This window comes from Arvicola amphibius, chromosome 12 (genome assembly GCF_903992535.2).
Source record: "Arvicola amphibius chromosome 12, mArvAmp1.2, whole genome shotgun sequence".
NCBI classification, from domain to species: domain Eukaryota; kingdom Metazoa; phylum Chordata; class Mammalia; order Rodentia; family Cricetidae; genus Arvicola; species Arvicola amphibius.
The window spans coordinates 146,972,904-146,999,420 of record NC_052058.2 but is presented as its reverse complement, the minus strand read 5'-3'; the positions used below and the strand labels follow the sequence as shown (position 1 = coordinate 146,999,420).

Below are 26,517 nucleotides of genomic sequence, written 5' to 3'. Positions count from 1 at the left end.
TGCTTGGTATGGGACAACAGGTTGGTGTGTTCTTCCATGGGGTAGGATCCCTTCTCCCATGTTCAGCTTTCCTTAGTTGCCTATGGTTTTTCGTGTTGGGTTGAGGTTTCATGGGATTTTCCTTGTCCTCTTTGGTGTCAACCTTGTTCTGCTTATGTCTGGGCAGTCACGTTGGGTGAGATTTCATGGATGTCGCTTCTGGCATTATTAAGAGATGCAATCTCACAGCAAACTTCCTGATCCTCCTGCTCTTACAACTTTTTCACCTCGTCTTTCACAACGTTCCCTGAGCCTTAGGCACGGAAGTATTCTTTAGATATATCCACGGGAACTGGGCCTCACAACTCAGCATTTTGACTGGTTATTATTATTTATTAGTGGTTTCTGTTGCAAAGAGTTTTCTTTTCTCTCTCTCTCTCTCTCTCTCTCTCTCTCTCTCTCTTTCTTTCTTTCTTTCTTTCTATTATTATTAAAAATTTCCGCCTCCTCCCCATCCCCCATTTCCCTCCCCCTCCCTTTCCAGTCCAAGGAGCAGTCAGGGTTCTCTGCCCTGCGGGAAGTCCAAGGTCCAACCCACTCCATCTAGGTCCGGGAAGGTGCACATCTAAACAGACTAGGCTCCCCCAAAGCCAGTACATGCAGTAGGATGAAAACCCAGTGCTATTGTTCTTGGCTTCTCAGTCAGCCTTCATTGTCCGCCACGTTCAGAGAATCCGGTTTGATCCCATGCTTTTCAGTCCTGGTCGAGCTGGCCTTGGAGAGCTCCCATTAGACCAGCCCCGCAGTCTCAGTGGCAAAGAGTTTTCTTGATGAGGATGTAAGAGCTAGCTAGAAATACGCCCAAGCCATCAGCCAAACAGTGTTGTAATTAATGTAGTTTCTGTGTGATTATTTGGATCTGGGTGTCCAGGAAACAAAAGTGTAGTCTTTGTTTACAAATGGTGCCCAAACGTTTGACAAGAATTTCCACATAAAGTCTGAGAAAGCTTTTTTAAAAAAAAGGATTCTAGACAGACAAGAACAGAATTAATTAAGTACAGCTTCTTGGTAACTGTCTGTCTCTCTGTTTGCTAGAGGCAAGCAGAGGTGCAGCTCCTTTAAGGGAGGCTTCCTGACTCAGCATTAGCAGCAAAAACTGTGCAGCTTTTTAAAGAGACTCTGCCACCAAACATGTAAATGGTGTTCATGAGCAGCCGGTTAGCATGTTTCTTGGTGGTGACATTGACCTAGGAACTCCAGAGTTGTGGCAAAAACCTTGTCTCCCACCAGTATCTCCACCATGAAGCTAGACTCTCAAAAACTTAAGGAATGTGGTGGTGTCAGCTGCCAAAGCTGCAGCTTTAATCCTAGCCATGCTGTTTAGCAGATTAAAAACTCATGTGCTCAAAAAAAAAGATAGAGATATACAGTAAAGACAGATTCAGATAGAAATAAAAAAAACCCTCTAAACAGTTTACAGTGTGTTTAAACATAAATGTAGTCTTGGGAGAAAAAAGAAAAAGGATAGAGAAAGTCCTTTAAAAAAATGAAGTAGATTAGCCAGGTGTGGTGGCACATGTTTTTAATCCCAGCACTTGAGAGACAAAGATAGGCGGATCTCTGTGAGTTCAAGGACAGCCTGGTCTACAGAGTGAGATCCAGGACAGCCAAAGATACACAGAGAAACCCTGTCTCAAAATTCAAAAATTGAAAAATAAAAGTAAAAGAAATAGAGTAAAAAAGCCACATAAAGATTAAAAATACACAAAGAGTCTGGATTATGTATATTATTGTATTTTCTTTGTTGTTGTGGTTTTTTTTTTTTTGACTGCGAATGAATTAACTACAGAGAGACATTTCATCGTACAGGCTGCTAAACTAAACCAAAATAAATATTTTAAAGGTATCTTGACTTCAAAATTTAAGTCTGAGGACATGTTTCTTTGGAAAAGAAGTTTTACTTTTGTTTCCACAGTGGACAGAAAGCTGGGGATTTCTTACTGGTTAGGTTTTTGACATCTTTTTCCTTTAGCAGCTACATGGCTTCTGCCTGACTCTACCTTTTTGCTTAGATTTCTTGCCTTGCTATATTTTGCCTTGTCATAGGCCAAAGCAGTTTCTTTATTAACCAATGATAATAAAACATTCACAGCATATGAAGGGAAATCCCACATCATGAATCAACAATTAAATTGTGGTTACAATGAGAAATGTTTACAAATCAAATTGTTGTTAGGGATTATAGTAGTAGTGTAGATTTTCCTCTAATAGACTTCACTGGCACTGAGGAGTTAGCTAGGATTCCAGTACCAGGCATGGGTTTCCCTCTTCTTGAGTGGTTTATAAGTCCAATTAGAGAGCAGTTGGTTACTGCCAAGATCTGTGTGCCACTGGTGCACCGTAGGGTTATTGTACTATGCTGGTCATTGATGTAGTTCATAGGTGATATAGCTGGGTAGGACTGTTGGTCACCTACTTCCTTTGGAAGCCTGCATGACATCTTCTGGTACCATGAAAGCTAATCCTCAGGGAGGGTGCATTTAGGTCACTTCCAGCTCAGGGGTCTGTGAACAATGTTTCTGAAGTGTATGGTATCTTCAGCAATACCTTCCACCTCTGGGGGGGTTAACTATGGGTAACATTAGCTAAATTTTAAATGATGACAAGAATTCAGCCAAGTGAAGACTAAGCCAAGAAAGGTGTCCCAAGTAGAGGTGACAGCTGTGAACATGGATCCAGGAAGATATGAATGGAAAATAAAGAGCTAGAACACACTGATACAGAAGAAACAAGACTTGGATCCATACACAGGATTATGGTTATTAGTTTCATTTTTGTCTCAAAGATTGTATTTTCTCTTTAAAACTATATAAAAACTCATAGTTATGAATCTTTGTAGGACAAAGACATTGCTTGCCAGTGTCCCAGGAAGCCATGCCAATAAGGAATGCTCAAGACATCCTAGTCTACATGGAACTGAACAAAGTTAGTGTGTGGTATTTTTGCCAAAATATCTAACTTTAAGATGGTCACAGCAACTCCTATAAAGGAAAACATTTTTTTGAGGGGGATTGTGTTTCTCTGTGTAGCCCTGGGTATCCTGGAACTCATTCTGTAGATCATGCTGGTCTTAAAATCAAAGATCTGCCTGCTTCTGCCTCCTGAGTGCTGGGATTAAATGTGTGTGCCACCACTGCCTGGCAAAGGAAAACATTTAATCGATGTGTCAGCTTACAGTGTCAGAGGTTTAGTTCATTTTCATCATGGCAGGGAGCATGGAGGCATTCAGGCAGACATGGTGCTGGCTGCATCTTGATTAGAAGGCAACAGGAAGTGGACTGAGTATCACACTGAGGGAAACTTGAGCTAAAGAGACCTCAGAGCTTGCCCCCACAGTGACACACTTCCTCCAACAAGGCTACACTTTACTTCAACAAGGCCACACCTCTTAATGGTGCTACCTCCTTTGGGCCATTTTCTTTCAAACCATCACAATGACTTATAGGGTTGTTAGTTCCTAATTGCTTTGACAAAATACCTGAAAAAAGCATTATAAAGAAGAATTTGCTTTGGTGCTTTGGTCTGCAGCTTGGAGGTATAGTCTATTATATCCAGGATGTTGTTATGTAGAAGCATGAGGCAGTTGGTCCATTACATCCACAGTCTGGAAGCTGAGAGGTGTGAGTGCTGATATACATCTCTCTCTCTCTCTCTCTCTCTCTCTCTCTCTCTCTCTCTCTCTCTCTCTCTCTCTCTCTCTCTCTCTCATTCAAGGAGTGTTGGTGCCCATATTCAGGTCTGGTTTTCTTTTCTCCATTAATTCTTTCTCAACACACCCTCACAGACATACCCAGAGGTGTGTTCCCATGGTGATTCTAAATTCAGTCAAGTTGACAGTGAAGATGAACTATCAGAGGGGGTGAATGTCATTCATCTGAAAATGTGACTTTAGGAATGTAGCTTTTCACTTCTGGATGGAAAAGGAAACGCTCAGCAGAGTGAACAGACAGCCCAGAACAGTGGTTCTCAGCCTTCCTAATGTTGCAACCCTTTAATACAGTTCCTCATGTTGTGGTGACTCCCAACCATAGAATTATTCCATTGCTACTTCATAACTGTAATATTGCTACTTTTATGAATTGTAATGTAAATATATGATATGCAGGATCCCTGATATTAGACCCCCATAGGGGCCACAACCCACAAGTTGAGAACTGCTGGTCTAGAGAACGAGGGGAAATTTTAGTCAGCTGTGCTCTAGACAGGGGCCAATATCAATCATCAATCAATAAATGGGTAATCAACCGAACAGATAGTTCTCAAGAGAAGGAACACAAATGGCCAATAAATATTTTAAACTGTTCCATTAGGGAAATTAAAACTACTTTGAGATTCCATCTTACTCCAGTTAGAATGGCTCCCATCAGTGAAGCAAATGACAACACACAGTCATGAGGATGTGGGAAAGGGAACCTTTTCACACTTGTGGTGGGAGCATCAGCTGGAAATCAGGGTGGAGGTGTGTCAAAAAAATTAAAACCAGAGTTATCATATGACCAATAACAGTCTCGGAATATACCTGGGGGCTTCTCCTACCACAGAGGCACCTGCACCTCTGTGCTCACTGCTGCCCTATGCACAGTAGCAAGGAAAAGGTACCAGCCTGGCTGAAGGGATGCTAAAAACATAGGGCATATAAACAGTGGAATCTTATCCAACTGTAAATGAATAAGATTATGAAATTTTCAGGAAAACAGGCAGATCTGAAAATTATTATATTAAGTGCTATAATCTCGACTCGAAAAGACAAACACCGTGTTCTTTAGCACATGGAGATCCTAGACTTTTAATTGTCACCTATGTGTATGTATGTGGACATGTGTGCAGGTAGAGGTCATGGTCATGAAACTAAAGAGGCATTTTCAGGGAGCTGGAGAGATGGCTCGGTGGTTAACAGCGCTTGCTCTTCATGAAAGGACCTGGGCTTAATTCCAAGAATGCACTTGGTGGCTCGAAACAGTCTGTAACTCGAGTTCTAGGGCATCTGGGACCCTTGCAGACATGCAGGATTTAGATAGGTGGAGTAGACAGAACAGAATGCTGGGAAAAAGAGGAGAGGCATGGTGACTGCCTAACTTCCCTTCTTCAGTATCCCTACCCTTCTACCCTGCATACTACACACAAGGGCTCTGCTTTCAGGGGAAAATGTAGGCAATGGCATTTGGTCCCAGGAGGTGTCCTGGAAAGCAGGTCCTCAGGATGGATTCTGATGATATCACTGGTCAGATGGCCAATGAGAAGCTCGGTGCCATGGGCGGATTGCACCCCAGCAGTCACTGACACTTTCTATGACTGAGAACTGTGATGGAGAGCAGGTATAAAATGTTGCATCAGTGAGACTGGGGTAGCCTGGGCTAAGGCAGCAGCCGCTGTGCAGATGCTGGTCCTCACCACGGCTTAGAAGGGCTGCCAGCAACAAGCAGAGCTATCTGCTTCCTCTCTCGCAACCAGAACAGAGACAGGGCTTCTGGAAGGGGCTTTGTTAGATCTCACTGATGTCTAAAATTAGACTCTGCTGCAAAGAAATGCTGCTAGGCTTCGGGGTCTCAGTAAATCATAGGTAAGGGGGCTGTGATTATCTCTAGAACTGCCAATCACCAGTCATGGGCCACACACGGAATTCACATCTTTTCTAAACTCTACAGTGGCTGAAGGAGCCTGGATTGAATGGTGTGTGGTTATCCTCTCTGTGCCGTGTTTCCATTCTTTCACTGAACATATATACTACATTCTCTTTAGACACTGGGAACACAAAAATGGCTACACATAAAAACACGTGACAGGTCTACAAAAGTAAACTGTTTTACTATCGACACACATATCCGAAAATGTTACAATAAAGCTCATTTCTTTATACATGACCCAAAATTTAAATACACATTTCAATATCTTTAAATATGTATTTGCATTATAGGGTGGCATTACTGAGCACCTGTTGCATATCATATTGTCCATTGGACCCTCATTTTCCTGGTCCCTTGATAGTAATTCTTCAGGACACCATTAAAATTTCTTCTGTGAAAACTTCTAAGAGGCCCAGTTCATCGCCTCCACCCCATCACTCACCTTGTGTCAGAGCCTATAGTGCTTCGGCAGTGGTTTTAAAAACACAGCCTCTTGAGCTGGTGTGCTTCTGACCTGGGTGTAAGGGCCTGCACATCTGTGTACTGTGTGTGTGCGCGCGTGTGTGCATGTGTGTGTGTGTGTGTGTGTGTGTGTGTGCGCGCGCGTGTGTGTGTGTGCATGCGTGTGTGTGCATCTGGTGCCTAAGGAGGCCAGATGAGAGCATCTGATTCCCTGGATCTGGTTGTGAGCCACCATGTAGGTGCTGAGAAACCAAGGTCCTCTGGAAAAACCATCAGTGTTCTCAACCACAGAGCCAGCTCTCCAGTTCGGCCATGTGACTTTTGGGACGTGTTTTATCCCTGTATGAATCTCTACGCTTATTTCATAAGTGCAAAGGGACTGCCTCTACAAAGTTTCTGTGAAGACTGACCAAGCTAGAACATGTAAGTAGTTTACTACTGTGCCTGGTATACAATATGTGCTCAAAATCTTAGCAAATATATTTTTACATATTAATATATAAACTACTTATATTGATATATATTTAATATAAAGTATATTAAATATTTAATTTTTTGCTTGGCACACAAATAAATGAGTTTTATTGTGACATTTCATACATATATCATTTCAAAATATAGTTTGCTCTTATGTATATTCTATGATACTTGCAGTCATTTCTCTGTTTCCTCTGTCTGAAGAGACTAAAGATGTATTCAGGGAGTTAATGAAGACTTGGTACAGACACTCCATATATACCTGGAAGGGAGGATTGCCCTGGAGAACTGGATTAGGACCAGAAACCCTGGAAAGGTTTCTAGGAGAAGGTGGACTCTCAGCAGGAGCTTACCCAAAAAACAACTTTTACAGTCAAGAGCTCCAACATCAGCTCACAAGGCCAGCTCGACTGGGACGGAAAAAAGCATGGGATCAAACCGGACTCTCTGAACGTGGCGGACAACGAGGGCTGACTGAGAAGCCGAGGATAATGGCACTGGGTTATGATCCTACTGCATGTACTGGCTTTGGGGGAACCTAGTCTGTTTAGATGCGCACCTTCCTGGACCTGGATGGAGAAGGGAGGACCTTGGACTTCCCGCAGGGCAGAGAACCCTGACTGTTCCTTGGACTGGAGAGGGAGGGGGAGGGGAGTGGAGGGAGGGGGAGAGAAATGGGAGGTGGGGAGGAGGTGGAAATTTTTAATAATAATAAAAAGAAAAAAAGATAATTCCGCTTCTACAAATAAGTAAATTATTAAATACTCAGAAAAATTAATTAAAAAGAGAAAAAAAAGAGCTCCCACACCATTAGGGGAAGAAGATGCGTGTGGGAAGACACGCAAGAGAGAATATGTACAAAATGTAAGGCGTAGACGGATGAGTCTGCGGTTAAGAACCAGTCTGTGGCGGCGGGGGGTGGGGTGGGGGGGGGGGAAGCGGTGGTGGTGGGGAGCGATGGGGTGTGGCCCGAAGAGTGTTTTTGTGGAGGGAACCCAGGCTTTGGATTGTAGTATGATACGCCTCTCCACCCCATCATTTACTGCTTGAAAACCACCCGACCACTCTAAGCTTTTTGATTTCTACAATAAAAGCAGCGTGCGTGCGTAACCCCCTACAGGATTTTGAGATTAGCAATTACGCACAGGGAACACCTTTCAGTGCCAAGCACATTGCTTAAAGGCGACGGTTAAGCCGATCTCTTAGAGTGGACCTGGCTGCTGAGAGCGTCTTCATACAGGGCAGTGGCATTTTAACACTGTTTAATGAGAGCCTAATTGAATCATCAAAACTGAAACAGTGATAAACTTCAGGATGAACGGGGAGGTCTGTCAGCAGCTGTCAGTGCGTGGAAGTCCCTTCCTCCTCTAGCTGGCTGGGAGATGGCGTACAGTCCCTTTCTTTCCCTGATTTCATGTTGAAAATCTGCAGACCATCTCTAGAGTATGCTTGGTTTGTGTAACATGAATTCTATTTTCTCTTAATAAATAAAACCTGGAATCAGATATGAGGCGGAGGCGGTGAAAGCTGAAGGATCAGAGAAGCAGTGCAGTCGGCCACTAGAGAGACATTTTACCTTACCAATGCTCAGACCAAAGGGGCGTTCCTGTCCTCATACTGTCTCTTTAGACGACTGCATCCTCAGGTGCATCCTCTGACTGCATCCTCAGGCTGCATCCTCAGGCTGCAGGGGCAATCCTCAGACTGCACCTGTCTCCACCAAACCTCAGACTGTAATGAGCTCCTCTCTCCTCCTGTGTTGTATTCCTCTCCCTGCCCAGTCATATCACTCCTGTCTCCACTTCCCTAGTGCTAGGTTTAAAAGCGTGGGATCCTAAGTGCTGGGATCACCTACGTGTGAGCTCTGTTTCTCTTCTAGTGCAACCAAGGGTACCCTTGAATTAACAGAGATCCCTCCGCCTCTGTCTCTCGAGTCCTGGGATTAAAGGTGTGTGCCACCACTGCCTGGCCTCTAGTGGCTTAACTCTGCACTCTGATCTTCAGGCAAGCCTTAATTGTTAAACCATAAGCACAATATCACTACAGGTTTGCCTATAGTATTGGGCTATATTTTTTTTTCTCCTAGATACCAATGGCCAAGCATAGGGCAACAGCTCAAATGGTAAGAGCTTACTATATAAGCACAAGGGACTGATTTCGAACCAAGAACCCATGCAAAAACAACAGCAGCAACAATAACAACAACATAAACTCGATGTGGTGACACACATTTGTAATCCTATTACCGGAGAGGGTAAGACAGGAAGGTCTTCGGGCTCAAAGGCCAGCCTGACTAGCCTAATTGTGAGTTCCAGTCCAATGAGAGACCCCGTCTCACAAAGCAAGGCAACTGGTGAAAGGAAGACACCTGGGGTTGACATCTGGCCTCTACACATATCCACAGATAAACACACACACACACACACACACACACACACACACACACACACTGTAAATCAGCTAATTCTGACTCTATTACTATCTGAACCCCTTCTCTGGCAGTGCAGGGAGTGGAGGAGATTCATTCTCGCAGAAAACCACAGAAGAGATTTTGCCCACATGTCTATCAGTCAAAGGCCTGCGGAGTGAACCCCAGGACTTGCCAGGATGTGTGGCTTCCACTCCCCTATAGCTGTCACGTGTCCTTGGCAGCCAGGAGCCAGGAGCTGCCGGATGGCTTCTGCACTCACCTGTGCCTGGGCTTTTACAAAACAAACGTGATGTGGATTTTCCCCAGTTGTCTAGTGGTGACTTTTGCTCGCTCTTCTAAGCAAAGGATTTAAGTTGTCGCTGTCCCTTACATTTCCAAACTGAAATGGCAAACATGCTTTCTGAGAAGTGTTCATATTAATGAGGTGGGTAGTCACAATTGATAGCGATCTTCCGTGGCAGGACGATGCTGTCAATCGAATGGTTCCCTGTGCTTATTGAAAAACAAAACAAAACAAAACAAAACAAAACAAAACAAAGCAGGAGCCCCTAGTTAGAGTGGAAAGTTTGTGCTCTGGGTCCTGAGAAATAGGGAGAACTAATTTAATTTTCTACACTAGAATTTTGGTGAGAGATGCGCCTTGAATTTAAAACAAATCCTTTATGCATCTGACTCGAGGTGGAGCACAAAGGAGCCTTTTAAAACTGATACCTCGTTTAGATTCTTAGTTAGGCATCAGGATTCCGTTCCTTTCCCCGCAAAGAGAAGGCTGTTCTCAACACTGGAGACCATAGATGGTGGTGGTCCTTACCACTGCTGAACTGGGCTCCAGACAACTTGCCTTTCTCTCCTGGTTTCACTAAGGACTTTGGCAGGTTACATAACCTGTTGGAAACTGCTACAGACCTCAAGAAAATATCGTGAGAACTGAAAATCAGCAAGGTGGGTCCTGATTCCTGTAATGTTTAATCAATGATAGCAAGTCCTTCATCTCATCCAGCCAAGAATCCTCTAAAAATGGATAAATTATAGAAATGGTGTTGAAAACATATTGGAGACCACGGGAAGCACAGAGGACCAGGTAAACTAAGTCCCAAGCAGGAAGAACTCTTTTCAGAGAGCGGAAGCTACTCTTCTCTCCTAGGGTGGGGGATCCCTGAGGTTGAGTATGTATCAGAGGTCAGGCTTGCTGTAGACAGAGGGACCACACAGAAGACCCTTTAGAGTAGCCCCTGGTGCCATGTGTACATATGGAGGTCAGGCTTGCTATAGATGGAGGGACTGCACTGAAGACCCTTTAGAGTAGCCCCTGGTGCCACGTGCTGGTTTCTAATCAGAAAGCAATCCGGGTCCTGGCACACAGGGAATCTGTTGAATGACGAATTGTGACAGGCTGGGTGGGGGTCCTAAAAAGGCAGATGGAAGTGTGTTGTGAAGGAAGGCTTTCTCTGAAGGGCCAGTCTTGTGATAAACACAGTGAGACACTTAAACTCCGGGCACAGAGTAAGAATTCCTTAAACACAGAGCAGATCTGCAAAGAACAGGGGTTCTGATTCTGCTGTTCTCTCTCTCTCTCCCTCTCTTTCTCTTTGTGTGTGTGTGTGTGTGTGTGTGTGCACGCGGGCACACACACACACACCACCCACACCTGTTCACCAATAACTTTGTTTTTTGGGATTAGGGTCTTTATCCTTGAATTTCAGATTCTCCCACCTCAGCCTCCTGAGTAGTAGGCATAGTGACATAGGACTAGAGTCCTATGACAAAATAAACTAATTTTTGAATCATCTAGGCTTTTGGGATTGTATCCAAGAAATAATTGTCAAATGCCATGTTATAACTTTTTGTAGAGATTTTGTGATTTTAGCTTTTGTATTTAGATATTTAACTTATTATGAGTTAGTTTTTATACATGAAATAAAGGTCCAGATTCATTTTTGAGCTACTTTTCTCCAGCATAATTTTTAATATTACTATAATAATTTATTTACCCAGTTACTTATTTATAGACATTTGTGTTACCGTCTCCTTTTTTCTTTACTTTTGTTCTTTAAATGTTATCGTTTGGGATTGGAGAGATGGCTCATTGGGTTGAGAGCACTTGCTGGTCTTCTGAGGACCAGGGTTCAAATCCCAGCACCCATATGGTAGTTCACAATTGTTTGTAACTATGGTTCCAGGCTATCCGATGCCCTCTTCTGACCTCTGAGAGCCCTGCTCATGTGGTGCACAGACACCCTTCTCCCACTCGTCCCCTTTATTCCCCTGAATACATTTCAATGGTTATTTTACTCTTTATTTTCTCCTACAAGCAGCCCGTGCTTGGAGAACGTCTTTCAGGCTGGCTGAATTGTGGCTGTGAGCCAGCTATGAACATGAGTTGAGGGTGTTGGGAAGAGGAAAATGTCTACAGCCTTTCTCCAATATGTCTAAACCCTCCAAAATTTCCTCACTCCCCTCTGGACCCTTCACCAGCTAGCTAAGCAAGCTCTTTTTCAGGTCCAAAGGGGTTAACAAGGCCAGAGGGATTTGTCAACATCCGTTATCTCCGGTAGTTTGGGGATAGCTTAATCCAAGGATTCCCCCTGCCCATGAACTTTGTCATGTGACATACCCTGGTCAGGGGTGGGTGGGGATAGAGCTTGGATCCACGTGCACCTCGTCGCTTTAGTAGGGGGAAGGGGGTGGGGAGAGCAAGATAATTATAGTCAACTGGGAGCAAACCTAATGGACTAAGAAGTTTGCAGATCTGTCCATCTGCAAATCCAGAGAGCGGAGGGCGGGACTTGGGAGTGGGCGCTGGCTCCCCTCCAACCTATCCTGAACTCTTGAATCCGAAAGGGGGTTAGACGGAAAGAGCTTTCCGCAGTGAATAAGGTCGGTGACTGGGCTAGCGCTCTGATCCTGCTGAACAGAGGACTCACGAGTCCCGGGAGGGCTGGGGTGCTTCGGGGGGCGGGAGCGAGCTTCACAGAGGCGGGTGGCGGCGACGGCGACCAGGGCGCGGCGGTGCAGGTGTGTACCAGGCAAGTGCCTGCCTCTCCCTCGCTTGGGATCCCCGGGGCGCTGCGTTTGCCGCGGCTGCCCACACTGAGGCTGCTCAGCTGCTGCCCGGCTAGCTGCGGATTTTCCACCCAGGTAGGGGACGGCGATCCTCGCGGAGGTGTGTGCAGACCCGGGTTCCCAGGCCTGACAGACTGAGCCCCATGCTGGGACCAAAGGGTGCGGTTGATGGGAAAATCCTCAAAGGACAGCGGAGTTGGAAAGCAGCACCGAGAAGGGAGCACTTGCTGCTGCCCCGGGCTGTGCGCTCCGCTTCTTTGAACGTGGCCTTCCCCAGGACTAGGAGTGAAACCGCATGAACTATTGGCGCGGTAAATAGTTTCCCAACTTGGCTACTTGACATTTACATTGCTTTCCACAAGGTTCCTGGGCATCCCTTTAGTTTCGATCCTACCCCTCATAAACCGGCTTGTTTTCAAAGGACAGATTAAATACATGCCCACACCTGCTGGCTCTGGACTGGGGTTTGTGAGTGTGTGTTTTTCTTTGTGGAGCCGTTTCTTAGGGACTCAGGATTTGTTGATGGATGGGTTTTTAGCGCAAGGAAAAGAAGATGATTTGTTTTGCAGGGAATGGGTGAGCGAATGCAGTTAGCCAGGGAGGAGCAAGGCGCTGCTGTTCCTTCAGGGGGGTGGTAGATCTCTCATCTCTCCGGGTGCAGCAGAGCGGCTGCCCAAATGCTGTCTTTTATCCAGAAATCTCAGATGCAAACAGACACCGTTTAAAGGTAACTTAACGTCGATGTGTTGGGCTGTGGTAAGGTAGGGTGGGGCACTGGGGGATGCTTGCTCCTTCTTAAAGCATGTTTGGAAGGTGAATGTGGGTGGTTCTGGGCCTCAGGGAGGGGCAGGGGCAGGTGAGGGATGAGAGATGATCGCACGGTGGGGAACTAGACACTGCGGTCAGCTCAGAGATCTCTTTCCACGTTTTTTGCTGCCTGCCCTGTGCGAAAGAGGCTAGTTGTTCTGCTTGCTAGAGGATTCAGTTGATATGTGAGGCTCATGCTGCGTCTTCCCTGAGTCAGCAAATATGTACCTAACGTTAACACTTTTCAGAGGTGGGGTTGATTCTTAGGGGTGCAGAGGTGATGGGAACAGAGTCCTAACCATTGCACAAGCTCACACCCACTGGGGACAAACACCTGTAGTAAGGAGGTGTAACCAGTCTGAGACAAAATAAGAATGGGTGACTGCGGAGAAGAGAGAGAATAGAAGGGGATTATTTAAAACGAAGCCCCCGTGGGGCTTAGCAGGGATGGGATTTGTTTCTTGGTCCATTGGTCTTGAGTGACGCACAATCCTCTCCCATGCCATTATCCTCACTGGCTGATGGGAAAGTAGACCTGATGTTTGCAGGACATGGCTCATGCCAACTAAGCACTTGGCTGGCACCGAGGGTGAAGCACACCAATGCAGGTTGGACTTTTTACTTTTAATCTTTAATAAATCTCTGAATTCCTGGACTATGGGAGGCTGAAATAGCGTTTCATCACGGCAAGGTCTCTGAAAAACTCTAATGGAGTTTCAGAGTTAGATCAACTTCTGCCTGCCTGTCTTCCTCCCTCCCTCCCTCCCTCCCTCCCTTCCTCCCTCCCTCCCTCCCTCCCTCCCCTCCCTCCTTCCTTTCTTCCTTCCTTCCTCCGTTTATTGACTTATTTATTATTTTATCCCTGGCTGTTCATGTCTCAGTACAGCTCAGGATGACTCTGACCCTGTTTGTCCCCCATGGTGGAATAAAGGAAAGCTAAAGTTGTTACCACCTGTCTACTCTTGGGGAGGAACATCTAGCCTTGGGGTTGAGTCTTCTGGAACAAAAAGTGACCAATGACAGAAAGAAATGCTCATGGAATATTCCTGTTGCCAGAGGTGTGCCTGATATGCATTTTGTAACCAAAACCACCAGATGATGTTTGAACAGTAGCCTGGCACACTGTAGGTAGCGTGGCCTTGGCTGCTCAAAGAGAGCCGGTGTGGGTCTCAGTCAAGTATCTTAGCCTTTTTTTGAGCTTTGATTTCCTGATCTGTACAATGGAAGTAATGGCATTATCATGATACTTACGTAAAACACACTTAAACGTATTTGTTCTTTGTTAAACAATTGTCATATATTAACCATCTGCCATGAAGTCACTACTTAAGAAATGAAAGTTTGTTCAGTGAATGGTGTCAGGTATTTCCCGATACGTAGGAGATATAGAATTGAGCAAAGTGTGTGTGTGTGTGTGTGTGTGTGATAATGAACAAATAAGAAAGTATATAGCCCATTATTAGCTCAGGGGCTATTGTGATAGAGAGAGAAAGGTGAGTAAAAAGCATGAGGAATGCTGTAAGGGCTTGGAGTGGGTTTAGCATCTATCTATCTATCTATCTATCTATCTATCTATCTATCTATCTATCTATCTATCTATCATCTATCTATTATCGATCATCTATCTATCTATCTATCTATCTATCTATCTATCTATCTATCTATCTATCTATCGTCTATCTATCTATCTATCTATCTATCTATCTATCTATCTATCTATCTATCATCTATCTATTATCGATCATCTATCTATCTATCTATCTATCTATCTATCTATCTATCTATCTATCTATCTATCTATCTATCTATCGTCTATCTATCATCTATCTATCTATCTATCTATCTATCATCTATCATCTATCTATCTATCTATCTATCTATCTATCTATCTATCTATCTATCTATCATCTATCTATTATCGATCATCTATCTATCTATCTATCTATCTATCTATCTATCTATCTATCTATCGTCTATCTATCATCTATCTATCTATCGTCTATCTATCTATCTATCTATCTATCTATCTATCTATCTATCTATCTATCTATCGTCTATCTATCTATCATCTATCTATCTATCTATCTATCTATCTATCTATCTATCTATCATCTATCTATTATCGATCATCTATCTATCTATCTATCTATCTATCTATCTATCTACCTATCTATCTATCGTCTATCTATCTATCTATCTATCTATCTATCTATCTATCTATCTATCCATCTCTTCCTTTCTATGTGGTCAGGGAGATCTTTGACAACAAGGACATCTGATCAGTTCTGGGGAAAATGAGGGAGTAATACAGGCAGCATGGGTCGAGTAACAGAACCCACAAAAGTCAGAGACAGGAGGCAAACATGTTCATACGAAAGCAAGAAAGAGACCCAGGAAGCTGAGTTGTGTGAATGGGTTGGGTGGGGGAGATAGTGGTAGGAACTGACTGGAGATACATGACAAGGTTAATGTTGTCCTGTGTCTTGTGATTTATTCTTATATATTTGTCGCTAAGATATGGCACTGACTTCTTGTTTAAGAACTTGACTGAGTTCTGATACTCTATGTTTTAGAAGGAGGTTATTTGGTAGGAAGTGGTACCTGAGCCTTTCAAAACATGATCTAATGCAGCAAGCATGAGGGATACATCCTTGCAAGGCAAACAGGGACTAAGAAGATGGCTCAGATTCTTAGAACCCAGACTGAGAGCTGTGTTTGCATTTGCTTCTTTTTTTCAAATGGACCAAAGAGTCACCTTTAGCAAACAGTTCAGCAGGTGTTGTCCTTGCTAGCTCATGTTCTCTTTTCTTTGGATTATGGAAAGGATGGGATCATCTGGAAATATACTGACCTTCAGTGCACCATGGAGCGCACTTACATATGGCTGGGTGGCCAATTTATTTGGGGCTCCCATCCAGAAGCTTAATATAAAGATCACAGCTTGCTGCTTTGACCTTTGGAGAAAGCAGTATTTGGGGATCTGAGGGCTCCATCCGTTCTCTGTGGTGCAGTAAGCCTACTGCAGTGTTTTCATGAACAAAGTGGGGGTTGATGGCTGAGCACCTTGTCAAAGCATCTGTGAAATAGGATGCGGGGAGCCTGGGTCAAGGTCAGAGTGGCTGACTGGCCCTCATCCAATCCATCTCAGAAGAAAACGTTTATTTCTGTGCATTTCCCCATCCACAGTCTGGCTCTTAGTCATACTTCTTAGTCTCAGAAACCTGATCTGTCTCTCTGGACTATGTCAGAGTGGCTTTGTTCATCTGCATGCCAGGCTATTGATCTGCAGTGGCAGAGACATTGTGTTCCACGGCTAGTCTATGTAGGTCCTGCAGACCTCATGACATCCAAGCCACAGGGAGCAAAGCTGCTTAGATAACTACCTGAAGGACTGGCCGTACATCTTAGGGTTTGTCTTGTCATTGAGGCTATGAAACAAGTCACTTCCAAACTCGCTGACCTTGAACAACCAGCATTTATCATTTTCTCTCACGTGTACAGAGTGGCTGAGAGATCTTCAGATCTGAGTTGTGCTTGGCTGGTCTCTGCTGTGCCTGTTCATGTGACTTGGACCAACAAACGGATGGAGAGTCTGAAAAATTGCTGATTTGGCATGACTTGGCTCGGATCATCGTTGTCTCTCATCTTTTCTCAGTATAGCTGGGCATTTTCACAGGGCAAGGACAGAGAGCCAAGAGAAAGGGGAAGTGTGTGGTCCGGGGATGTAGCTCAGCCCGTAAGGCTTGCCTAACATACACAAAGCCCTGAATTTGAATACCATTATCATATAAACTCGGCATAGTGATACATGTCTGAAATATCAGCATGTGAGAGGTGGAGGCAGGATATCAGAAGTACAAAGTCATCCTTCGCTACATCGTAAGTTCAAGGCCAACCTCAACTACGTGGGATCTTGTCTAGAAAAAGAAAGAAAAGGAGGAGGAGAAGGACAGAAGGAAGGAGGATGGAAATGTGAATGTTCTCCCCAAGCCTAGGGATAGTGGACATGCCATCACTTGATCCTTGTTTAGTAGCAAAAGCAACTTACAAGGAAGTCAGTGTGAGGTGTGAAGAAATGGATTCTGCTTCTTCAGTTCATCTTAACCGAGAGGCAGAACACAGTTAGATTCAGTATTGCAAAGAGCAAGGTGCAGGGAGTGGAAGGATTCGGCTCTTAATTAATTAATTAAGTGCCTGGCTCTTAATGCTTAAAGCTCCCTCAGGTATGGAGGTGAAAAGGGTTCAGGAGCCCTACCCCTACCTGAGGAGCTATTGACAGTTAATAAGCAGAGTCAATTTTCTTTGAGGGTGTGGTTCCATGTAGGTCATTTGTGTTCTAGGAGATGGCCCTACACTGGAAATTTCATGGGCAGCACAAATTGGGCTTTATATATGATAGATAGATAAATAGATAGACTGACAGATAGACAGATAGAAGATAAGAACACACACACACAGAGAAAGAGAGAGAGAGAGAGAGAGAGAGAGAGAGAGACAAAGAGAGGGAGAGAGAGGAGAGAACATGAAGTTGGAAGAGGAACTAAGGGTTGTTAGGAGGAAGAGACAGGGTGAATCTGATCAGGATACATTGTATACATGAATGCAAGTCACAAAGAATTAGCAAAAATGAATTAAAAATTCCTTTCTCCATGGACCAAGCTCGAATGAGTCCCTTTGTGGCTTTCCCCTGTGACCGTCTTTTCTCTGTGTTTCCATGAATCTTTAGACAGTAACTCACTAAATATTTATCGAAAGTTCTTTATTGCCAGGCATGTCATAGTCAGGGCCTGCAGCATTAAACATAGTGCAAGCTCCACCCCATGAAACCTTCATTCCAGTAGGGGAGGCAAGCATATAAATACACGAATATCTGTATACTATATTAGGCAATTAAGAAATACAAGGAAGAGGGAGATACTTGAGTGGGGTTGGGAAGGTATGGCAAAGTCAGGTGTGGAAGTAAGGTGTAAAGATAGATGGGGGGGCAGGTGTGAGGACAGGCATGGGGGCGAGTGTGGGGGAAAAGAAAGAGTGAGCCACTAAAGACCGTTCAAGGCAGGGTAAACCAATGCAAAGGTCCTGAGGTAGCAGAGTGCAGGCACGCTTCAGGAACAGGAAGTCGGCCTCTGTCGAAAGAGCCGGATGGATGCGTGAGCACAAGAATTGGTGATAGCAAGAGCGTATCGTGAAGCTGGGGGAATCCAGAGCTTTGGGTGGACTTTGGCTTTGGCTTTGAGTGAGATGGGAAGGCCCCTGGAGAATTCTGAGCATGAGCTGCCTTTATCTGACTTATGTTTCATAGTGATCACTTGGGCTTAAGAACTTAGGCTGAGGACATCAGTCAGGGTGCGACCTCGGTGATTCAGGGATGGTGGCGGCGGTCTGGACCAGATGGGATGGTAGTTGTGATGCTCAGAAGCAATCAAATTCTGGACATGTTTGGTGGCAGAGCAGGTAAGATTTGTAATGATTTACAAGAAAAGGGGAGTCATTGCTTTGAGCTAAGGGCCTGGATAGATTAGCCATGACTGCTGTTGAAGATGAGCCAAATTCATAGACGTGTTTAAAGGCATAGAGTCCTTCTTTAAAGGGAAAAATCCCAGGAGGGAGACGTAAGTTTGAATAGCATAAACAAGGCATTTATTTGTCCCTTCAATGTCACTGCTGTGTGGCCAGGGTCCAGAATCCTGCCAGCCATGCGCTTACTGACTGTCTGCTGGGTGAATGGAAGCAACGGTTTCACTAGAGGTGACTAAATGCTTGCTTTGGTGTCCCTTGAAGTGTAACTCCCTGAAGAGATCCCCTTTCTTCTCAAGCTCTCATGGGAGACTTACTGTACATCTTGGGGAATAAAAACCGGCTTTAAATATGAAGGTTCCGATTGCTTATGTCTCACAGAAAGACATCACGGAGCAGCAAAGCTCGGGAAAGAAAAAGACGTAGAAACCAAAAAATAGCTCAGGCTTACAAAAAAAAAAAAAAAAAAAAAAAAAAAAAAGATCCTCCCGGGAGAAGTGGCTGAAATTCAGGGGTGTGATGTTCTTGGATTATTATTGTACTGCTTTTAATTTGAGATGAAGCAGAAGCAGCAAGGAAGAATCCTGGAAGGGGAGAGAGTTATTTAAATCAACTTATGCTGAGCGAAAGCCTGCCGCCAGCTTGCTTGAAGAATCCCACATCTACAGTATCTTGCATAATGTGTTTCTGTTTATAAAAGGAGGGACTTAGGCAGTAGCCTTATTGGAAAATGAGAAGGTTGGAAGGGCTGGCATCCTAGACTAGGTGCGTTTCAATGACTCCATAGAGAGTGGCTGGTTTGGGGTGAGCATGAGTGTGTGAATTATATTTGTAATATCTGGGGTAGGAGGGCTTAAATAAGAAAAAGTAGGTACTGTAATTGAAAGTGACTGCATGTGTGTGTGCACATGCATGTGCATGTGTGCATACATGTGTGTGTGTGTGCATGAGAAAGAGAGACAGAGAGAGAATGATGGAAAAATGGAAACTTGCTATGTTTTAGTTTTAATTTATGCGAGAATAATAGCCATTACTATCTCAGTCAGAGTAACTGCGGTTACTAGAAAAGACCTTCAACAAGGTTAAGGTTCCCTCATAGAAACAGAGTGTGGGAATGGTCATTTGACCCTCATCTGAGATTCTAGTCACTCAGTTCTGCATCCCTTCCTCCCCATTGTATGCAGTTCTGCTCCAGCTGCATATGGTCTCAGGGACTTAGGACACAGAGGTTGGAGATCTCAAGATGTAGAGGTGCTGTGGTCTGTGATCGGAGGTTGGAAGATTAACTGAACGGGGGATTCCAGGTATGTAGACACGGGAAGTCCTTATCCACGCTGAGGTGAGAACTTCTGGTGATGTGGTTGCTTTGGGGCCACTGTCCTTCTGACAGTAACCTCGCTCCCATGCTTCTGTACATAAGCCAAATAAACTTGGGTGCCCTGTTCGAGGGAGCAGACTTTGCTTACATTTCTAAGGGAAATTCATACAACACCTTCAAAGGTTCGTCTGCTGGGGGCTTGGTCACTGGTGTGAGAGTCCCGAGGTGCTAGTCTTTGAAAGGTGGAGCAAGGTAGTTAGCTCATGGGTCCATCGTCCTCCAAAAGCATCAACATTGGCTTCATGGAGTGACTTAGCTCTCATAGGACCAAGCTGTATGAAGCAAGGCCTTTGTCACATGTCTTATTCTTTGTCTGCCTCTCTGACATGTTGGGGTTTCCCAGAGGACAAGGAGATGTTGTCACTCAAGCCTCCTGAACTGCATGCATAAAGGTCCCAGCCCCAGGTGTTATGTTATTGCAATAGAAAATAGACAAATATAAACTCAGAAGAGGGAATAGGCTTACCTTGTTTTCCAGTGGGGCTTCTAGGTCTGACTATAGGGAATTTGGGATGGGCCAATGGGTTTGGCAACAGACTGAGCTGAGTTTGAACTTAGGCTTTGCTGATTTCTGGTTGTGTAAACTGGAGGCATTTGTTCAATTTTGTCGGAGCGTTGCTTCTCTCAGCTATCAAACCACGGCGATGATGACAATCGTGACCGGAAGATACCCAAGGGCTCTGCAGCTCTCCTCTCATTCCTTGCTTTGGAATTGTGCTGAACTCAGTGTTCACTCGAGCATCACCATCAGCTGGAGACTGTGGCTATCCCATGTGAGGGCAGACCCGAGAACTCATGTGTGACACTGGCGGTGCTAGGGAATTTTTATGAGGCCTCTAGTGCTCAACGTTAGACATATGAATAATGACGAACCTTGTGGGCCATCTCTGGTGGAAATCAGTCCCTTTCTGATCCCAATCCGGCCTCCTCAGTCAACTCTGCAGTGGGGCAAAGTGTGTTGGCATTTCATGATGGAAATCTCTCCATCACCTGGAGTGAATAGGTCCAGATTTTCTCATCAGATTTCCTGGGGATTGTTTTCCCCCAAACCTGCCCCATGGTCTTGTACGGGGAGGTTCTCTTTCTCGATACTGCAGATAGACATGCACTCAGTATGTGGTTATAAGATACACTAATGAGCCATCGTCGTTTTCCTTGCTGTGTTGTTGTGGTTGCTCCTTATTGGCTTTGGCAAGTACTAGGAAGTTATGACTTGATTGTTGCCATGTTTCTCTCCTCCTGTCTTGTGCCTTCTGCCTTTGTGCTTTGGGTCTTTAGAGGCTACCTGTTTGTTGTAGACGTTTCTGCTGTGCCTGCCAGAGTTTGTGTGGCTGGAAAGACAGTAGCTTTTGCATTTCATTCAAATCAGATTCCTCTCTCTCTCTCTCTTTCTCTCTCTCTCTCTCTCTCTCTCTCTCTCTCTCTCTCTCTCTCTCTCTCTCCCCTACGCTCCCTCCTACTCTCCCTCCATCCCCCTCTTTTTCATTTTGTGTGTTATGTGTGCATTTGCCCATATGGATACGCTCACCTGTGAGCGTGGATGCAGAGGGAGGCCCGAGAAGGACATTGGCTGTCCTGCTCTGTCACTTTTCGCCATATTCCTTTCAGATGACACATCTCCCTGGAGGCTGGTGGCCTGAAAATCCTAGTGACCCTCCTGTCTCCACTGCCCATAGTGCTATGCTTATAGGTTTGTGTGTGTGGTCATGCTCAGCTTTTCATGTAGGTGCTGGGAACCGAACTCACGTTTGGACAGCAAATGCTCTTACTCCACCCCCCCCCCCACCCCGCCTGGCTTATGCCTGGCATCCAACTTTTGATCCTTCTGCCTCAACTTCCTCTGTACATTAACTTTCTTTTCCTGAAAAAAAAATTAAAAATTCTCCTAATACCATGGTGACTGTCTAATGCCTCAGAACTTAGTGTCTTTAAGGACACCACATCTTTCTCCCTGCATGCATTTCAGGGAAGAGATAGCCTGTGAACAGACCCCACAGACACAAGTACTTTACACAACTGCATTTCTTTCTCCATTGGTTCTGCATAGACACAGGACAAGGTGGTTTCTCCAAACTTGTAGCCTTGTTCTTCAGGTGGCCAATGGTGGAACCCGCCTCAGATAATGACACTGTCCACCACTTCTTTCTGGATGGACTGACTTTGCCTTAGGGAAATGTTGGACAGGTCCCCTTTCAGATCTAGATCACATCCAAGGCGATGGCAGGCCTGAGCTGGAGTGTAGGATCTTAGTGTTTCAGAGCTGAAGGGAGCTGAGAAAGCAAGAAATCTTTACTCCTTATTTGGCCATGAAGGAGAAAATAACTTATCTAAGACCTTAGAGTAAGGTAACATTAGAGAGAGGACCAGAGCCCACTGTGGGACTGCAGAAACACAACTTTCTATGAAACGTCGAGAGAGAATAGGAAAACTGAGTCTGGATTCCCTTCATTGTTAGGTTCAGAAGCCCTCTTAGAAGCTGACCAGCTTTCCCAGGCCTTGGTGGGTCCCACAGCAGCCTCCTCTGAGTGTGTTAGTATTCTGGAACTCTCTGGGCTATGCGCAGTGAAGTCTACTCCTGTTGCCACTCCTCCTGCCTTGCCTGAGGCCTCTGCTCTATTGGCAGTCATGGAAGCTGACTGTTGCCTGATCTGGGGTGTAGCAGATGGTACCGATGTGGGGAGCCCAGCTGGAATATGGCCCAGGTCTGAGGGAGAAGAAAAAATGATCTGTTCTAGGTGGGGCTCTGGGCCTGGGGGATGGGCCTGGGGAAGACACAGTAATGTCAGGAGCTCTTGATCTTGACCTTGGAGGGCTCAGAGGACATTGTACTCCTATCCCTGTGATGAATGGGAATGTATCTCACACATAGCCACTTAAATGTCCAAAGATTAAATGCATCCATTCTAAGTATTGTCTATCTATCTATCTATCTATCTATCTATCTATCTATCTATCTATCTATCAATCATCTATCCATCCATCCACCCACCCACCCATCTATCTAGTTAGCTAGGTCTCAAACTTATGATCCATTGCACTGATTCCTCAGTGCTGGGATTTCAGGTATGTGTCCCCATACTTGGTTTTACCCTTTCCCTCCTCTCCCATCACTTTCCTCTACTTTCCCTGTCTTTCTATTCCCTCCTCTGCTCTCTCCTGCTGCTCCTCTCCTCTCCTCTTCCCTCCCCTCCTCTCTCCTCCCTTCTTCTCACCTCTGCTTCTCTCCCCTCCCTCCCTTCCCTTCCTCTTGTCTTCCTTTCGCCTTTCCTCCCCTCTTCTGTTCTTGAAAGGCCTACATATTAAGCTTTAAGGACAGGGAATCTACAAGAAAGTAATGGAAACATAACAAAGCAGTAGCATAGGGCAACAGCTAACAAGCTCCAGTAGAACGACGGCAGGAAGAACTAGCTGAGAGTGTGGAGCAGTGTGAAGACAGGGTGGGGCGCTGAGCCAAGTTCTCCTCTCTGTCTGCACGGTGGATGGGTCATTTGCTAGAGCTGACCACACCTCTAACGAAGAGGCTGCATGGGGCTCACAGTCTTGGTGGCCTTCTGCTTCTGTAGGGGCACTGCAGGGAACTGTCAGGGACCAGGCGGTCCTGTCAGATTGAATAGCTTCATCTGTGCCACTCCAGTTTGGTTTCCTGTTTCTTCCTGTGGACAAGGAAGCCTCTCCCAGCAGACTTGACTTTTTATTAGTTCCTGTATTCCTGAACCAGCTCTGCCTGGAAAACAAGGAAAAGGAAGTCCCTAGAACACCACTGCTCAGAGCCGATGATGTGGAAGTACCCGTGCACTCTGGAACAGGCATGGGAGAGGGGCAAGCTTCAACACTGCCTTCCCAGAACGCGGAGGTTTTCAAAGGAGGTGCTGGTTCAGCAAGTCTGGAGTGGGGCCTGACATTGAAGCAGGGAACAACACAGGCTGCCTTTATTTCTCAGCCAGTTGCCTGGATTTTACGGTTCCACCTGCAGCTCTTCAAAGCCTTATCAGCTAGGAACTTCACCCCATTCTCCTCCTCCTGGTTATTCTGATTATATGAAAACCACATTATCGGTATCCAGAGAGCCAGGAAGAGGAAAACCCATCCACAGTTCTCACTAAGGATGCATTTAAGCCCACTTCTTTATTTTCTTTATTCACAAATACCATATTTACTATGCACTTACTGGGAGATTGTTCATTTAAAAATATTTTCTTCCTTTCTCTGATCATGCATAGACTTCAGGTGGGCGTGACCACATTACAGTCCCTTTGTTGGGTGGCGAATGGCTATGAGAATGGATCTCTCACCACTGATTGGCCCTGTACAGGGCTGAACCGAGTTAAGAAACTGTTGATGTTAACCCGCTGACACCTTTGCCATGGTTAGTAGGATTGTTACCAGCACAGAGCCTGGAGTTCAATAAACAATTTTTTGCAAGCTTATGGTAACACACTGCGGAAGACCTAAAATGTTTCTTGGCCACACAGAAACAAAACAAAACAAAGCAAAAAAAACCTATGGCTGAGATGACTCAGATTGTCTGTTCTTTTGCTATGCTTTAAGAGTAAGTAAGTACAGGGTTAGGTCCTAGGGAGATGGCCCAGCAGTTGAGAACACTGGTTCCTCTTCCAGACAGCCTGAACTCAATTCCTAACACCCACATGGCAACTCCCAGCTCTCTGTGATTTCAGGGTCTTTCTGGTTATTGAGTGAGTATAATATTCTCTGGCAAGAGACCAAAATCCAACATCTGCCTTTTCTTCCTCCTATTGTTTCTGACTCTACAAAATGTTGGGATGTTGTCGAATTTCTTATCATTTTGAGGTTTTCCCCAATTTACTTAAAGGCTACCTAACCTCATACAAGATGTTTAACTGGGGGCTGGAGAGATGGCTCAGAGGTTAAGAGCATTGCCTGCTCTTCCAAAGGTCCTGAGTTCAATTCCCAGCAACCACATGGTGGCTCACAACCATCTGTAATGGGGTCTGGTGCCCTCTTCTGGCCTGCAGGCATACACACAGACAGAATATTGTATACATAATAAATAAATAAATAAATAGTTTTTTAAAAAAAGATGTTTAACTGCTCAGGGTCAAGTTCCTCACTTGTGGAACAGTCTCTGCAAGATCTGCTTCCTGCATTTGTTGCAGAACCCAGAAGGAGGCAATAGTGTGAAGTTATGAGTCGGGTACAGGAACATTCCCATTGGTCTAAGAGTTGAGGCTGCCATCTTGGTTGCTGTTGTAGCTCAGATGTCTAACGTGGTTACCTGCACGCAGTGTGTGTGTGCATTGTTCAGTTAGTACTAATCATGGAGAACCTGGAACCTGTGTGTTTCAAAGGAGGACCAATGGACGTTGGACTGGAGGATTTAGGAAGGCAGTGGAGGAACATGGAGGAGCTCTTGACCGTCTCGTCCCTTAGCTTTTAAGTGCTGCTTAAACTGTTGACTGAAGGGCGAGAGAGAAAGAACATGGGAGGAAAAGAATGTCTGAGCAAAGGTGGGGGCATGTTCCGTCTCTGTGTGCTTCGGGTGGCTCTATATTTGGACGGTGACTGTCTCAGCTAAGGTTAATCCTCTTTGTTTACATCATCATCCAAGGGATTAACTGCTTTAGGCTCAAAGCTCCACTGGCCGAACAATGTGAATTTTGTGCTGCCAATGCCCGAGATTCAGGGGGCCAATTTCTATTGATCTAATAGACAATGCTCCTTTGTGGGCATTTCATCCCAGACCCTTCATGCTATGGAGAAAGAGACTGAGGCTCCAGAAGGGGAGTGACTTTCTACCCCAGCTAGAATTATGATCCATAATTTCTGGCTTGAAATTCTCCGCTTTGTATGGATCTGGTCTCCCATGAAGGAGTCGGGCCAAAGACCTTTGCTGAGAGAGCAAAACAGCGAATCAGTGGGAAGATTCCTCACTGGTAGGAATTCTCTATTGTGTTTGAGCAAAGTCGCCAGGTGTCTGTAACAGTCCAGCCAGCTGCCTCTCTAATACATGAGCTTTTGGATGCAAGAGGGATGGCCCCCATCATGATTTTTCTGACTTTTTGTGATTAAGATTCATATTCTGGGCTAAGAGAACTCTGTCTGGCCCAGCTGGGGTTCACGCTCAGACCAAAGGCCCAAAGGCGAGAAGCTAAAATTGCATGTGGTGAGGATTAGAGGAAGTAGGGAATGGCTACTTTAAGAAGAGGATATGGTTTCTAGGCAGGCAAACCCCACAGATACCTGGCAAACACTGAGCTGACTTCTGCTGAAATAAATCTCATGGGACATTAGGTACATGGTGGGCGGGGACATCAAAGGCTTTCAAAGTCTTGCTATTTCTCCAGCTCTTCTTCCTTCCCTAAGTGTTCACAGCCATCTTGCTTACTGTAGGGTTGCAGTAAGCAAAAGTCATAGATGCACAATTTCTGCCTTAAATCTCCTTTACTTCATTTATTTGTTTATTTATTCCGTTAGTGTTTTTTTTTTTGATGGCTCACTGTGTGTGGCACTGGGTTTAGCAGTAGGCATGGAAGGCAGGATTCCTGTTCTCAGGGGGGGTGGGTATCACAGCCTAGTAATTTATAAGAAATCCCTGTCCATGTACATAGAGTACACATAAACATTCTAGATATAAAACTTTTTATATTGTCATTCAGAATTGCCAGCTTGCTTATAACTAGAAGACCCATCTGCCCAATTAATACCCATCAGGGTGCTAACCCACGCCAAGGAAGTGGTGC

At 45.0% G+C, this 26,517-nt stretch overlaps 1 protein-coding gene across 3 annotated transcripts in view; it reads left to right on the top strand.

Annotated features, from left to right (window-relative positions):
* The first annotated feature begins 12,056 nt into the window (after positions 1 to 12,056).
* Positions 12,057 to 26,517, top strand: part of Sv2b (synaptic vesicle glycoprotein 2B) — a 161,018-nt gene continuing 146,557 nt past the window's right edge. For all 3 annotated transcript variants that reach the window (XM_038313642.2, XM_038313641.2, XM_038313640.1), the window contains exon 1: positions 12,057 to 12,171. The gene's annotated coding sequence lies outside the window, so the exon portion shown is untranslated. The remainder of the gene's footprint in view (positions 12,172 to 26,517) is intronic.